Here is a 16,016-nt window from a genome sequence, read left to right on the forward strand (position 1 = left end):
AAACAAGACAAGTGGTGTCCGAAAACCCTTCTTTATTTGTGCCAGAATGACGAGGTGGCCGAGTGGTTAAGGCGATGAACTTCACTTCACTTCACATATGAAGCATTATTTGCAAAAATTCCATTTCCAAACAAACAATTCCAAACCAACGAGGATGGGATTTGAACCCATGCATGCAGAGCACAATCCATTGTGCTCTCCATGCATGGGTTCAAATCCCATCCTCGTCGGTTTGGAATTGTTTGCTTGGAAATGGAATTTTTGCAAATAATGCTTCTTAAGTGAAGCTGACACTCAAATGTCAAAAATATTCTAGTTCAATTAAGAAATCTACTTCAATGAACAATGCTTTTCATTAAAGACTTTCATAGCACACATTTAGGGAAAAACTACCATTACTGTTATAGTAGAAGTCATGTCATTGGCCAAATGTGTAAGTTATGATTTTTTGTCATTTGTGATGGATCAACATGATGGTGTAGTAGTTCACAAATATAGGTTACATTTAAAGTAAAATAAATGTTATTTAAGCAAAGGCTCACTTGAAAGTGGACTTGCTAACAAGCCTGTGATATTGATGAGAACACAACCAACAATGTATAAAGAATTGATTTCAAATATGACAAGTGGTGTCTTGAAAACCCTTCTTTTTTGTGCCAGAAAGACGAGGTGGCCGAGTGGTTAAGGCGATGGACTGCTAATCCATTGTTCTCTGCACGCATGGATTCAAATCCCATCCTCGGCGGTTTGGAATTGTTTGCTTGGAAATGGAATTTTGCAAATAATGCTTCATAAGTGAAGCTGACACTCAAAAGTCAAAAATAAACTAATTCAATTAAGAAATCTACTTCAATGAACAATGCTTTTCATTAAAGACATACATAGCACACATTTAGTGAAAATCTACCATTACTGTTATAGTAGAAGTCATGTCATTGGCCAGATGTGTATGTTATGATTTTTTGTCGTTTGTGATGGATCAACATGCTGGTGTAGTAGTTCACAAATATAGGTTATGTTTAAAGTCAAATAAATGTTCTTTAAGCAAAGGCTCACTTGAAAGTGGAATTGCTAACAAGCCTGTGATATTGCTGAGAACACAACCAACAATGTATAAAGAATTGATTTAAAATATGACAAGTGGTGTCAGAAAACCCTTCTTTATTTGTGCCAGAAAGACGAGGTGGCCGAGTGGTTAAGGCGATGGACTGCTAATCCTTTGTGCTCTGCACGCATGGATTCAAATCCCATCCTTGTCGGTTTGGAATTGTATGCTTGGAAATGGAGTTTTACAAATAATGCTTCATAAGTGTAGTGATACTCAAATGTCAAAAATAAACTAATTCAATTAAGAAATCTACTTCAATGAACAATGCTTTTCATTAAAGACATACATAGCACACATTTAGTGAAAATCTACCGATACTGTTATAGTAGAAGTCATGTCATTGGCCAGATGTGTATGTTATGATTTTTTGTCATTTGTGATGGATCAACATGATGGTGCAGTAGTTCACAAATATAGGTTACATTTCAAGTAAAATAAATGTTCTTTAAGCAAAGGCTCACTTGAAAGTGGACTTGCTAACAAGCCTGTGATATTGATGAGAACACAACTAACAATGTATAAAGAATTGATTTAAAATATGACAAGTGGTGTCAGAAAACCCTTCTTTTTTATGCCAGAAAGACGAGGTGGCCGAGTGGTTAAGGCGATGGACTGCTAATCCATTGTGCTCTGCACGCATGGGTTCAAATCCCATCCTCGTCGGTTTGGAATTGTTAGCTTGGAAATGGAATTTTGCAAATAATGCTTCATAAGTGAAGCTGACACTCAAAAGTCAAAAATAAACTAATTCAATTAAGAAATCCTCTTCAATGAACAATGCTTTTCATTAGAGACATACATAGAACACATTTAGTGAAAATCTACCATTACTGTTATAGGAGTAGTCATGTCATTGGCCAGATGTGTATGTTATGTTTTTTTGTCATTTGTGATGGATCAACATGATGGTGCAGTAGTTCACAAATATAGGTTACATTTCAAGTAAAATAAATGTTCTTTAAGCAAAGGCTCACTTGAATGTGGACATGCTAACAAGCCTGTTGCATTGATGAGAACACAACCAATAATGTATAAATAATTGATTTAAAACAATACAAGTGGTGTCAGAAAACCCTTCTTTATTTGTGCCAGAATGAGGAGGTGGCCGAGTAGTTAAGGCGATGAACTTCACTTCACTTCACATATATAGCATTATTTGCAAAAATTCAATTTCCAAGCAAACAATTCCAAACCAACGAGGATGGGATTTGAACCCATGCATGCAGAGCACAATCCATTGTGCTCTCCATGCATGGGTTCAAATCCCATCCTCGTCGGTTTGGAATTGTTTGCTTGGAAATGGAATTTTTGCAAATAATGCTTCTTAAGTGAAGCTGACACTCAAATGTCAAAAATATACTAGTTCAATTAAGAAATCTACTTCAATAAACAATGCTTTTCATTAAAGACATTCATAGCACACATTTAGGGAAAAACTACCATTACTGTTATAGTAGAAGTCATGTCATTGGCCAGATGTGTAAGTTATGATTTTTTGTCATTTGTGATGGATCAACATGATGGTGCAGTAGTTCACAAATACAGGTTACATTTCAAGTAAAATAAATGTTCTTTAAGCAAAGGCTCACTTGAAAGTGGACTTGCTAACAAGCCTGTGATATTGATGAGAACACAACTAACAATGTATAAAGAATTGATTTAAAATATGACAAGTGGTGTCAGAAAACCCTTCTTTTTTGTGCCAGAAAGACGAGGTGGCCGAGTGGTTAAGGCGATGAACTGCTAATCCATTGTGCTCTGCACGCATGGGTTCAAATCCCATCCTCGTTAGTTTGGAATTGTTTGCTTGGAAATGGAATTTTGCAAATAATGCTTCATAAGTGAAGCTGACACTCAAAAGTCAAAAATAAACTAATTCAATAAAGAAATCTACTTCAATGAACAATGCTTTTCATTAAAGACATACATAGAACACATTTAGTGAAAATCTACCATTACTGTTATAGGAGTAGTCATGTCATTGGCCAGATGTGTATGTTATGATTTTTTGTCGTTTGTGATTGATCAACATGATGGTGTAGTAGTTCACAAATATAGGTTACGTTTAAAGTAAAATAAATGTTCTTTAAGCAAAGGCTCACTTGAAAGTGGACTTGCTAACAAGCCTGTGATATTGATGAGAACACAACCAATAATGTATAAATAATTAATTTAAAACAAGACAAGTGGTGTCAGAAAACCCTTCTTTATTTGTGCCAGAAAGACGAGGTGGCCGAGTGGTTAAGGCGATGGACTTCACTTCACTTATAAAACATTATTTGCAAAAATTCCATTTCCTAGCAAACAATTCCAAACCGATGAGGATGGGATTTGAACCCATGCGTGCAGAGCACAATCCATTGTGCTCTGCATCCATGGGTTCAAATCCCATCCTCGTCGGTTTGGAATTATTTGCTTGGAAATTGATTTTTTGCAAATAATGCTTCATAAGTGAAGCAGACACTCAAATGTCAAAAATAAACTAGTTCAATTAAGAAATCTACTTCAATGAACAATGCTTTTCATTAAAGACATACATAGAACACATTTAGTGAAAATCTACCATTACTGTTATAGTAGTAGTCATGTCATTGGCCAGATTTGTATGTTATGATTTTTTGTCATTTGTGATGGATCAACATGATGGTGCAGTAGTTCACAAATATAGGTTACATTTCAAGTAAAATAAATGTTCTTTAAGCAAAGGCTCACTTGAAAGTGGACTTGCTAACAAGCCTGTGATATTGATGAGAACACAACTAACAATGTATAAAGAATTGATTTAAAATATGACAAGTGGTGTCAGAAAACCCTTCTTTTTTGTGCCAGAAAGACGAGGTGGCCGAGTGGTTAAGGCGATGGACTGCTAATCCATTGTGCTCTGCACGCATGGGCTCAAATCCCATCCTCGTCGGTTTGGAATTGTTTGCTTGGAAATGGAATTTTGCAAATAATGCTTCATAAGTGAAGCTGACACTCAAAAGTCAAAAATAAACTAATTCAATTAAGAAATCTACTTCAATGAACAATGCTTTTCATTAAAGACATACATAGAACACATTTAGTGAAAATCTACCATTACTGTTATAGGAGTAGTCATGTCATTGGCCAGATGTGTATGTTATGTTTTTTTGTCATTTGTGATGGATCAACATGATGGTGCAGTAGTTCACAAATATAGGTTACATTTCAAGTAAAATAAATGTTCTTTAAGCAAAGGCTCACTTGAATGTGGACATGCTAACAAGCCTGTGATATTGATGAGAACACAACCAATAATGTATAAATAATTGATTTAAAACAAGACAAGTGGTGTCAGAAAACCCTTCTTTATTTGTGCCAGAAAGACGAGGTGGCCGAGTGGTTAAGGCGATGGACTTCACTTCACTTATAAAACATTATTTGCAAAAATTCCATTTCCTAGCAAACAATTCCACACCGATGAGGATGGGATTTGAATCCATGCGTGCAGAGCACAATGGATTGTGCTCTGCACGCATGGGTTCAAATCCCATCCTTGTCGGTTTGGAATTATATGCTTGGAAATGGAATTTTACAAATAATGCTTCATAAGTGAAGCAGACACTCAAATGTCAAAAATAAACTAATTCATTTAAGAAATCTAGTTCAATGAACAATGCTTTTCATTAAAGACATACATAGCACACATTTAGTGAAAATCTACCATTACTGTTATAGTAGAAGTCATGTCATTGGCCAGATGTGTATGTTATGATTTTTTGTCATTTGTGATGGATCAACATGATGGTGCAGTAGTTCACAAATATAGGTTACATTTCAAGTAAAATAAATGTTCTTTAAGCAAAGGCTCACTTGAAAGTGGACTTGCTAACAAGCCTGTGATATTGATAAGAACACAACTAACAATGTATAAAGAATTGATTTAAAATATAACAAGTGGTGTCAGAAAACCCTTCTTTTATGTGCCAGAAAGACGAGGTGGCCGAGTGGTTAAGGCGATGGACTGCTAATCCATTGTGCTCTGCACGCATGGGTTCAAATCCCATCCTCGTCGGTTTGGAATTGTTTGCTTGGAAATGGAATTTTGCAAATAATGCTTCATAAGTGAAGCTGACACTCAAAAGTCAAAAATAAACTAAATCAATTAAGAAATCTACTTCAATGAACAATGCTTTTCATTAAAGAAATACATAGAACACATTTAGTGAAAATCTACCATTACTGTTATAGGAGTAGTCATGTCATTGGCCAGATGTGTATGTTTTGATTTTTTGTCGTTTGTGATGGATCAACATGATGGTGTTGTAGTTCACAAATATAGGTTACGTTTAAAGTAAAATAAATGTTCTTTAAGCAAAGGCTCACTTGAAAGTGGTCTTGCTAACAAGCCTGTGATATTGATGAGAACACAACCAATAATGTATAAATAATTGATTTAAAACAAGACAAGTGGTGTCAGAAAACCCTTCTTTATTTGTGCCAGAAAGACGAGGTGGCCGAGTGGTTAAGGCGATGGACTTCACTTCACTTATAAAACATTATTTGCAAAAATTCCATTTCCTAACAAACAATTCCAAACCAATGAGGATGGGATTTGAACCCATGCGTGCAGAGCACAATCCATTGTGCTCTGCACGCATGGGTTCAAATCCCATCCTTGTCGTTTTGGAATTATTTGCTTGGAAATTGAATTTTTGCAAATAATGCTTCATAAGTGAAGCAGACACTCAAATGTCAAAAATAAACTAGTTCAATTAAGAAATCTACTTCAATGAACAATGCTTTTCATTAAAGACATACATAGAACACATTTAGTGAAAATCTACCATTACTGTTATAGTAGTAGTCATGTCATTGGCCAGATTTGTATGTTATGATTTTTTGTCATTTGTGATGGATCAACATAATGGTGCAGTAGTTCACAAATATAGGTTACATTTCAAGTAAAATAAATGTTCTTTAAGCAAAGGCTCACTTGAAAGTGGACTTGCTAACAAGCCTGTGATATTGATAAGAACACAACTAACAATGTATAAAGAATTGATTTAAAATATAACAAGTGGTGTCAGAAAACCCTTCTTTTTTGTGCCAGAAAGACGAGGTGGCTGAGTGGTTAAGGCGATGGACTGCTAATCCATTGTGCTCTGCACGCATGGGTTCAAATCCCATCCTCGTCGTTTTGGAATTGTTTGCTTGGAAATGGAATTTTGCAAATAATGCTTCATAAGTGAAGCTGACACTCAAAAGTCAAAAATAAACTAATTCTATTAAGAAATCTACTTCAATGAACAATGCTTTTCATTAAAGACAAACATAGAACACATTTAGTGAAAATCTACCATTACTGTTATAGGAGTAGTCATGTCATTGGCCAGATGTTCTTTAAGCAAAGGCTCACTTGAAAGTGGTCTTGCTAACAAGCCTGTGATATTGATGAGAACACAACCAATAATGTATAAATAATTGATTTAAAACAAGACAAGTGGTGTCAGAAAACCCTTCTTTGTTTGTGCCAGAAAGACGAGGTGGGCGAGTGGTTTAGGCGATGGACTGCTAATCCATTGTGCTCTGCACGCATGGGTTCAAATCCCATTTTTATCGGTTTGGAATTGAATGCTTTGAAATGGAGTTTAACAAATAATGCTTTATAAGTGAAGTGACACTCAAATGTCAAAAATAAACTGAATCAATTAAGAAATCTACTTCAATGAACAATGCTTTTCATTAAAGACATACATAGCACACATTTAGTGAAAATCTACCATTACTGTTATAGTAGAAGTCATGTCATTGGCCAGATGTGTATGTTATGATTTTTTGTCATTTGTGATGGATCAACATGATGATGCAGTAGTTCACAAATATAGGTTACATTTCAAGTATATTAAATGTTCTTTAAGCAAAGGCTCACTTGAAAGTGGACTTGCTAACAAGCCTGTGATATTGATGAGAACACAACCAACAAAGTATAAAGAATTGATTTAAAATATGACAAGTGGTGTCCGAAAACCCTTCTTTTTTGTGCCAGAAAGACGAGGTGGCCGAGTGGTTAAGGCGATGGACTGCTAATCCATTGTGCTCTGCACGCATGAGTTCAAATCCCATCATTGTCGGTTTGGAATTGTATGCTTGGAAATGGAGTTTTACAAATAATGCTTCACAAGTGTAGTGACACTCAAATGTCAAAAATAAACTAATTCAATTAAGAAATCTAGTTCAATGAACAATGCTTTTCATTAAAGACATACATAGCACACAATTAGTGAAAATCTACCGATACTGTTATAGTAGAAGGCATGTCATTGGCCAGATGTGTATGTTATGATTTTTTGTCATTTGTGATGGATCAACATGATGGTGCAGTAGTTCACAAATATAGGTTACATTTCAAGTAAAATAAATGTTCTTTAAGCAAAGGCTCACTTGAAAGTGGACTTGCTAACAAGCCTGTGATATTGATGAAAACACAACTAACAATGTATAAAGAATTGATTTAAAATATGACAAGTGGTGTCAGAAAACCCTTCTTTTTTGTGCCAGAAAGACGAGGTGGCCGAGTGGTTAAGGCGATGGACTGCTAATCCATTGTGCTCTGCACGCATGGGTTCAAATCCCATCCTCGTCGGTTTGGAATTGCTTGCTTGGAAATGGAATTTTGCAAATAATGCTTCATAAGTGACGCTGACACTCAAAAGTCAAAAATAAACTAATTCAATTAAGAAATCTACTTCAATGAACAATGCTTTTCATTAAAGACATACATAGAACACATTTAGTGAAAATCTACCATTACTGTTATAGGAGTAGTCATGTCATTGGCCAGATGTGTATGTTATGTTTTTTTGTCATTTGTGATGGATCAACATGATGGTGCAGTAGTTCACAAATATAGGTTACATTTCAAGTAAAATAAATGTTCTTTAAGCAAAGGCTCACTTGAATGTGGACATGCTAACAAGCCTGTGATATTGATGAGAACACAACCAATAAAGTAAAAATAATTGATTTAAAACAAGACAAGTGGTGTCAGAAAACCCTTCTTTATTTGTGCCAGAATGAGGAGGTGGCCGAGTGGTTAAGGCGATGAACTTCACTTCACATATGAAGCATTATTTGCAAAAATTCCATTTCCAAGCAAACAATTCCAAACCAACGAGGATGGGATTTGAACCCATGCATGCAGAGCACAATCCATTGTGCTCTCCATGCATGGGTTCAAATGCCATCCTCGTCGGTTTGGAATTGTTTGCTTGGAAATGGAATTTTTGCAAATAATGCTTCTTAAGTGAAGCTGACACTCAAATGTCAAAAATATACTAGTTCAATTAAGAAATCTACTTCAATGAACAATGCTTTTCATTAAAGACATTCATAGCACACATTTAGGGAAAAACTACCATTACTGTTACAGTAGAAGTCATGTCATTGGCCAGATGTGTAAGTTATGATTTTTTGTCATTTGTGATGGATCAACATGATGGTGTAGTAGTTCACAAATATAGGTTACATTTAAATTAAAATAAATGTTATTTAAGCAAAGGCTCACTTGAAAGTGGACTTGCTAACAAGCCTGTGATATTGATGAGAACACAACCAACAATGTATAAAGAATTGATTTAAAATATGACAAGTGGTGTCTTGAAAACCCTTCTTTTTTGTGCCAGAAAGACGAGGTGGCCGAGTGGTTAAGGCGATGGACTGCTAATCCATTGTGCTCTGCACGCATGGGTTCAAATCCCATCCTCGTCGGTTGGGAATTGTTTGCTTGGAAATGGAATTTTGCAAATAATGCTTCATAAGCGAAGCTGACACTCAAAAGTCAAAAATAAACTAATTCAATTAAGAAATCTACATCAATGAACAATGCTTTTCATTAAAGACATACATAGCACACATTTAGTGAAAATCTACCATTACTGTTATAGTAGAAGTCATGTCATTGGCCTGATGTGTATGTTATGATTTTTTGTCGTTTGTGATGGATCAACATGCTGGTGTAGTAGTTCACAAATATAGGTTATGTTTAAAGTAAAATAAATGTTCTTTAAGCAAAGGCTCACTTGAAAGTGGAATTGCTAACAAGCCTGTGATATTGCTGAGAAGACAACCAACAATGTATAAAAAATTGATTTAAAATATGACAAGTGGTGTCAGAAAACCCTTCCTTATTTGTGCCAGAAAGATGAGGTGGCCGAGTGGTTAAGGCGATGGACTGCTAATCCATTGTTCTCTGCACGCATGGGTTCAAATCCCATCCTCGTCGGTTTGGAATTGTTTGCTTGGAAATGGAATTTTGCAAATAATGCTTCATAAGTGAAGCTGACACTCAAAAGTCAAAAATAAACTAATTCAATTAAGAAAGCTACTTCAATGAACAATGCTTTTCATTAAAGACATACATAGAACACATTTAGTGAAAATCTACCATTACTGTTATAGTAGAAGTCATGTCATTATCCAGATGTGTATGTTATGATTTTTTGTCGTTTGTGATGGATCAACATGCTGGTGTAGTAGTTCACAAATATAGGTTATGTTTAAAGTAAAATAAATGTTCTATAAGCAAAGGCTCACTTGAAAGTGGAATTGCTAACAAGCCTGTGATATTGCTGAGAACACAACCAACAATGTATAAAGAATTGATTTAAAATATGACAAGTGGTGTCAGAAAACCCTTCTTTATTTGTGCCAGAAAGATGAGGTGGCCGAGTGGTTAAGGTGATGGACTGCTAATCTATTGCGCTCTGCACGCATGGATTCAAATCCCATCCTTGTCGGTTTGGAATTATATGCTTCGAAATGGAATTTTACAAATAATGCTTCATAAGTGAAGTGACACTCATATGTCAAAAATAAACTAATTCAATTAAGAAATCTAGTTCAATGAACAATGCTTTTCATTAAAGACATACATAGCACACATTTAGTGAAAATCTACCATTACTGTTATAGTATAAGTCATGTCATTAGCCAGATGTGTATGTTATGATTTTTTGTCATTTGTGATGGATCAACATGATGGTGCAGTAGTTCACAAATATAGGTTACATTTCAAGTAAAATAAATGTTCTTTAAGCAAAGGCTCACTTGAAAGTGGACTTGCTAACAAGCCTGTGATATTGATAAGAACACAACTAACAATGTATAAAGAATTGATTTAAAATATGACAAGTGGTGTCAGAAAACCCTTCTTTTTTATGCAAGAAAGACGAGGTGGCCGAGTGGTTAAGGCGATGAACTGCTAATCCATTGTGCTCTGCACGCATGGGTTCAAATCCCATCCTCGTTGGTTTGGAATTGTTTGCTTGGAAATGGAATTTTGCAAATCATGCTTCATAAGTGAAGATGACACTCAAAAGTCAAAAATAAACTAATTCAATTAAGAAATCTACTTCAATGAACAATGCTTTTCATTAAAGACATACATAGAACACATTTAGTGAAAATCTACCATTACTGTTATAGGAGTAGTCATGTCATTGGCCAGATGTGTATGTTATGATTTTTTGTCGTTTGTTATTGATCAACATGATGGTGTAGTAGTTCACAAATATAGGTTACGTTTAAAGTAAAATAAATGTTCTTTAAGCAAAGGCTCACTTGAAAGTGGACTTGCTAACAAGCCTGTGATATTGATGAGAACACAACCAATAATGTATAAATAATTAATTTAAAACAAGACAAGTGGTGTCAGAAAACCCTTCTTTATTTGTGCCAGAAAGACGAGGTGGCCGAGTGGTTAAGGCGATGGACTTCTCTTCACTTATAAAACATTATTTGCAAAAATTCCATTTCCTAGCAAACAATTCCAAACCGATGAGGATGGGATTTGAACCCATGCGTGCAGAGCACAATCCATTGTGCTCTGCATCCATGGGTTCAAATCCCATCCTCGTCGGTTTGGAATTATTTGCTTGGAAATTTAATTTTTGCAAATAATGCTTCATAAGTGAAGCAGACACTCAAATGTCAAAAATAAACTAGTTCAATTAAGAAATCTACTTCAATGAACAATGCTTTTCATTAAAGACATACATAGAACACATTTAGTGAAAATCTACCATTACTGTTATAGTAGTAGTCATGTCATTGGCCAGATTTGTATGTTATGATTTTTTGTCATTTGTGATGGATCAACATGATGGTGCAGTAGTTCACAAATATAGGTTACATTTCAAGTAAAATAAATGTTCTTTAAGCAAAGGCTCACTTGAAAGTGGACTTGCTAACAAGCCTGTGATATTGATGAGAACACAACTAACAATGTATAAAGAATTGATTTAAAATATGACAAGTGGTGTCAGAAAACCCTTCTTTTTTGTGCCAGAAAGACGAGGTGGCCGAGTGGTTAAGGCGATGGACTGCTAATCCATTGTGCTCTGCACGCATGGGCTCAAATCCCATCCTCGTCGGTTTGGAATTGTTTGCTTGGAAATGGAATTTTGCAAATAATGCTTCATAAGTGAAGCTGACACTCAAAAGTCAAAAATAAACTAATTCAATTAAGAAATCTACTTCAATGAACAATGCTTTTCATTAAAGACATACATAGAACACATTTAGTGAAAATCTACCATTACTGTTATAGGAGTAGTCATGTCATTGGCCAGATGTGTATGTTATGTTTTTTTGTCATTTGTGATGGATCAACATGATGGTGCAGTAGTTCACAAATATAGGATACATTTCAAGTAAAATAAATGTTCTTTAAGCAAAGGCTCACTTGAATGTGGACATGCTAACAAGCCTGTGATATTGATGAGAACACAACCAATAATGTATAAATAATTGATTTAAAACAAGACAAGTGGTGTCAGAAAACCCTTCTATATTTGTGCCAGAAAGACGAGGTGGCCGAGTGGTTAAGGCGATGGACTTCACTTCACTTATAAAACATTATTTGCAAAAATTCCATTTCCTAGCAAACAATTCCAAACCGATGAAGATGGGATTTGAACCCATGCGTGCAGAGCACAATCCATTGTGCTCTGCATCCATGGGTTCAAATCCCATCCTCGTCGGTTTGGAATTATTTGCTTGGAAATTGAATTTTTGCAAATAATGCTTCATAAGTGAAGCAGACACTCAAACGTCAAAAATAAACTAGTTCAATTAAGAAATCTACTTCAATGAACAATGCTTTTCATTAAAGACATACATAGAACACATTTAGTGAAAATCTACCATTACTGTTATAGTAGTAGTCATGTCATTGGCCAGATTTGTATGTTATGATTTTTTGTCATTTGTGATGGATCAACATGATGGTGCAGTAGTTCACAAATATAGGTTACATTTCAAGTAAAATAAATGTTCTTTAAGCAAAGGCTCACTTGAAAGTGGACTTGCTAACAAGCCTGTGATATTGATGAGAACACAACTAACAATGTATAAAGAATTGATTTAAAATATGACAAGTGGTGTCAGAAAACCCTTCTTTTTTGTGCCAGAAAGACGAGGTGGCCGAGTGGTTAAGGCGATGGACTGCTAATCCATTGTGCTCTGCACGCATGGGCTCAAATCCCATCCTCGTCGGTTTGGAATTGTTTGCTTGGAAATGGAATTTTGCAAATAATGCTTCATAAGTGAAGCTGACACTCAAAAGTCAAAAATAAACTAATTCAATTAAGAAATCTACTTCAATGAACAATGCTTTTCATTAAAGACATACATAGAACACATTTAGTGAAAATCTACCATTACTGTTATAGGAGTAGTCATGTCATTGGCCAGATGTGTATGTTATGTTTTTTTGTCATTTGTGATGGATCAACATGATGGTGCAGTAGTTCACAAATATAGGATACATTTCAAGTAAAATAAATGTTCTTTAAGCAAAGGCTCACTTGAATGTGGACATGCTAACAAGCCTGTGATATTGATGAGAACACAACCAATAATGTATAAATAATTGATTTAAAACAAGACAAGTGGTGTCAGAAAACCCTTCTTTATTTGTGCCAGAAAGACGAGGTGGCCGAGTGGTTAAGGCGATGGACTTCACTTCACTTATAAAACATTATTTGCAAAAATTCCATTTCCTAGCAAACAATTCCACACCGATGAGGATGGGATTTGAATCCATGCGTGCAGAGCACAATGGATTGTGCTCTGCACGCATGGGTTCAAATCGCATCCTTGTCGGTTTGGAATTATATGCTTGGAAATGGAATTTTACAAATAATGCTTCATAAGTGAAGCAGACACTCAAATGTCAAAAATAAACTAATTCATTTAAGAAATCTAGTTCAATGAACAATGCTTTTCATTAAAGACATACATAGCACACATTTAGTGAAAATCTACCATTACTGTTATAGTAGAAGTCATGTCATTGGCCAGATGTGTATGTTATGATTTTTTGTCATTTGTGATGGATCAACATGATGGTGCTGTAGTTCACAAATATAGGTTACATTTCAAGTAAAATAAATGTTCTTTAAGCAAAGGCTCACTTGAAAGTGGACTTGCTAACAAGCCTGTGATATTGATAAGAACGCAACTAACAATGTATAAAGAATTGATTTAAAATATAACAAGTGGTGTCAGAAAACCCTTCTTTTTTTTGCCAGAAAGACGAGGTGGCCGAGTGGTTAAGGCGATGGACTGCTAATCCATTGTGCTCTGCACGCATGGGTTCAAATCCCATCCTCGTCGGTTTGGAATTGTTTGCTTGGAAATGGAATTTTGCAAATAATGCTTCATAAGTGAAGCTGACACTCAAAAGTCAAAAATAAACTAATTCAATTAAGAAATCTACTTCAATGAACAATGCTTTTCATTAAAGACATACATAGAACACATTTAGTGAAAATCTACCATTACTGTTATAGGAGTAGTCATGTCATTGGCCAGATGTGTATGTTATGATTTTTTGTCGTTTGTGATGGATCAACATGATGGTGTTGTAGTTCACAAATATAGGTTACGTTTAAAGTAAAATAAATGTTCTTTAAGCAAAGGCTCACTTGAAAGTGGTCTTGCTAACAAGCCTGTGATATTGATGAGAACACAACCAATAATGTATAAATAATTGATTTAAAACAAGACAAGTGGTGTCAGAAAACCCTTCTTTATTTGTGCCAGAAAGACGAGGTGGCCGAGTGGTTAAGGCGATGGACTTCACTTCACTTATAAAACATTATTTGCAAAAATTCCATTTCCTAACAAACAATTCCAAACCGATGAGGATGGGATTTGAACCCATGCGTGCAGAGCACAATCCATTGTGCTCTGCATCCATGGGTTCAAATCCCATCCTCGTCGGTTTGGAATTATTTGCTTGGAAATGGAATTTTTGCAAATAATGCTTCATAAGTGAAGCAGACACTCAAATGTCAAAAATAAACTAGTTCAATTAAGAAATCTACTTCAATGAACAATGCTTTTCATTAAAGACATACATAGAACACATTTAGTGAAAATCTACCATTACTGTTATAGTAGTAGTCTTGTCATTGGCCAGATTTGTATGTTATGATTTTTTGTCGTTTGAGATAGATCAACATGAAGGTGTAGTAGTTCACAAATATAAGTTACGTTTAAAGTAAAATAAATGTTCTTTAAGCAAAGGCTCACTTGAAAGCGGACTTGCTAACAAGCCTGTGATATTGATGAGAACACAACCAACAATGTATAAAGAATTGATTTAAAATATGACAAGTGGTGTCAGAAAACCCTTCTCTTTTGTGCCAGAAAGACGAGGTGGCCGAGTGGTTTAGGCGATGGACTGCTAATCCATTGTGCTCTGCACGCATGGGTTCAAATCCCATCTTTATCGGTTTGGAATTGAATGCTTTGAAATGGAGTTTAACAAATAATGCTTTATAAGTGAAGTGACACTCAAATGTCAAAAATAAACTAATTCAATTAAGAAATCTACTTCAATGAACAATGCTTTTCATTAAAGACATACATAGCACACATTTAGTGAAAATCTACCATTACTGTTATAGTAGAAGTCATGTCATTGGCCTGATGTGTATGTTATGATTTTTTGTCGTTTGTGATGGATCAACATGCTGGTGTAGTAGTTCACAAATATAGGTTATGTTTAAAGTAAAATAAATGTTCTTTAAGCAAAGGCTCACTTGAAAGTGGAATTGCTAACAAGCCTGTGATATTGCTGAGAAGACAACCAACAATGTATAAAAAATTGATTTAAAATATGACAAGTGGTGTCAGAAAACCCTTCCTTATTTGTGCCAGAAAGACGAGGTGGCCGAGTGGTTAAGGCGATGGACTGCTAATCCATTGTTCTCTGCACGCATGGGTTCAAATCCCATCCTCGTCGGTTTGGAATTGTTTGCTTGGAAATGGAATTTTGCAAATAATGCTTCATAAGTGAAGCTGACACTCAAAAGTCAAAAATAAACTAATTCAATTAAGAAATCTACTTCAATGAACAATGCTTTTCATTAAAGACATACATAGAACACATTTAGTGAAAATCTACCATTACTGTTATAGTAGAAGTCATGTCATTATCCAGATGTGTATGTTATGATTTTTTGTCGTTTGTGATGGATCAACATGCTGGTGTAGTAGTTCACAAATATAGGTTATGTTTAAAGTAAAATAAATGTTCTTTAAGCAAAGGCTCACTTGAAAGTGGAATTGCTAACAAGCCTGTGATATTGCTGAGAACACAACCAACAATGTATAAAGAATTGATTTAAAATATGACAAGTGGTGTCAGAAAACCCTTCTTTATTTGTGCCAGAAAGATGAGGTGGCCGAGTGGTTAAGGTGATGGACTGCTAAACCATTGCGCTCTGCACGCATGGATTCAAATCCCATCCTTGTCGGTTTGGAATTATATGCTTCGAAATGGAATTTTACAAATAATGCTTCATAAGTGAAGTGACACTCAAATGTCAAAAATAAACTAATTCAATTAAGAAATCTAGTTCAATGAACAATGCTT

At 35.2% G+C, this 16,016-nt stretch overlaps 13 non-coding genes across 13 annotated transcripts; all 13 read left to right on the forward strand.

The window, feature by feature from the left end:
* Positions 1-1,689: 1,689 nt before the first annotated feature.
* On the forward strand, positions 1,690-1,771 carry TRNAS-GCU (transfer RNA serine (anticodon GCU)). Its single transcript has one exon. It is a non-coding gene; the product is annotated as a tRNA-Ser (tRNA).
* Positions 1,772-2,817: 1,046 nt separating this feature from the next.
* Positions 2,818-2,899, forward strand: TRNAS-GCU (transfer RNA serine (anticodon GCU)). The gene has a single exon. It is a non-coding gene; the product is annotated as a tRNA-Ser (tRNA).
* A 1,041-nt stretch (positions 2,900-3,940) lies between these two features.
* Positions 3,941-4,022, forward strand: TRNAS-GCU (transfer RNA serine (anticodon GCU)). The gene has a single exon. It is a non-coding gene; the product is annotated as a tRNA-Ser (tRNA).
* Positions 4,023-5,062: 1,040 nt separating this feature from the next.
* Positions 5,063-5,144, forward strand: TRNAS-GCU (transfer RNA serine (anticodon GCU)). The gene has a single exon. It is a non-coding gene; the product is annotated as a tRNA-Ser (tRNA).
* A 1,041-nt stretch (positions 5,145-6,185) lies between these two features.
* On the forward strand, positions 6,186-6,267 carry TRNAS-GCU (transfer RNA serine (anticodon GCU)). Its single transcript has one exon. It is a non-coding gene; the product is annotated as a tRNA-Ser (tRNA).
* Positions 6,268-7,633: 1,366 nt separating this feature from the next.
* On the forward strand, positions 7,634-7,715 carry TRNAS-GCU (transfer RNA serine (anticodon GCU)). The gene has a single exon. It is a non-coding gene; the product is annotated as a tRNA-Ser (tRNA).
* A 1,042-nt stretch (positions 7,716-8,757) lies between these two features.
* TRNAS-GCU (transfer RNA serine (anticodon GCU)) lies at positions 8,758-8,839 on the forward strand. Its single transcript has one exon. It is a non-coding gene; the product is annotated as a tRNA-Ser (tRNA).
* A 432-nt stretch (positions 8,840-9,271) lies between these two features.
* Positions 9,272-9,353, forward strand: TRNAS-GCU (transfer RNA serine (anticodon GCU)). Its single transcript has one exon. It is a non-coding gene; the product is annotated as a tRNA-Ser (tRNA).
* Positions 9,354-10,811: 1,458 nt separating this feature from the next.
* Positions 10,812-10,988, forward strand: TRNAR-UCU (transfer RNA arginine (anticodon UCU)). The gene is made up of 2 exons: positions 10,812-10,848; positions 10,944-10,988. It is a non-coding gene; the product is annotated as a tRNA-Arg (tRNA).
* Positions 10,989-11,420: 432 nt separating this feature from the next.
* On the forward strand, positions 11,421-11,502 carry TRNAS-GCU (transfer RNA serine (anticodon GCU)). Its single transcript has one exon. It is a non-coding gene; the product is annotated as a tRNA-Ser (tRNA).
* A 1,041-nt stretch (positions 11,503-12,543) lies between these two features.
* TRNAS-GCU (transfer RNA serine (anticodon GCU)) lies at positions 12,544-12,625 on the forward strand. Its single transcript has one exon. It is a non-coding gene; the product is annotated as a tRNA-Ser (tRNA).
* Positions 12,626-13,665: 1,040 nt separating this feature from the next.
* On the forward strand, positions 13,666-13,747 carry TRNAS-GCU (transfer RNA serine (anticodon GCU)). The gene has a single exon. It is a non-coding gene; the product is annotated as a tRNA-Ser (tRNA).
* A 1,554-nt stretch (positions 13,748-15,301) lies between these two features.
* TRNAS-GCU (transfer RNA serine (anticodon GCU)) lies at positions 15,302-15,383 on the forward strand. The gene has a single exon. It is a non-coding gene; the product is annotated as a tRNA-Ser (tRNA).
* Positions 15,384-16,016: the final 633 nt, after the last annotated feature.

Source organism: Taudactylus pleione, unplaced genomic scaffold, assembly GCF_031769625.1.
Source record: "Taudactylus pleione unplaced genomic scaffold, aTauple2 ptg000619l, whole genome shotgun sequence".
Lineage (NCBI taxonomy): Eukaryota > Metazoa > Chordata > Amphibia > Anura > Myobatrachidae > Taudactylus > Taudactylus pleione.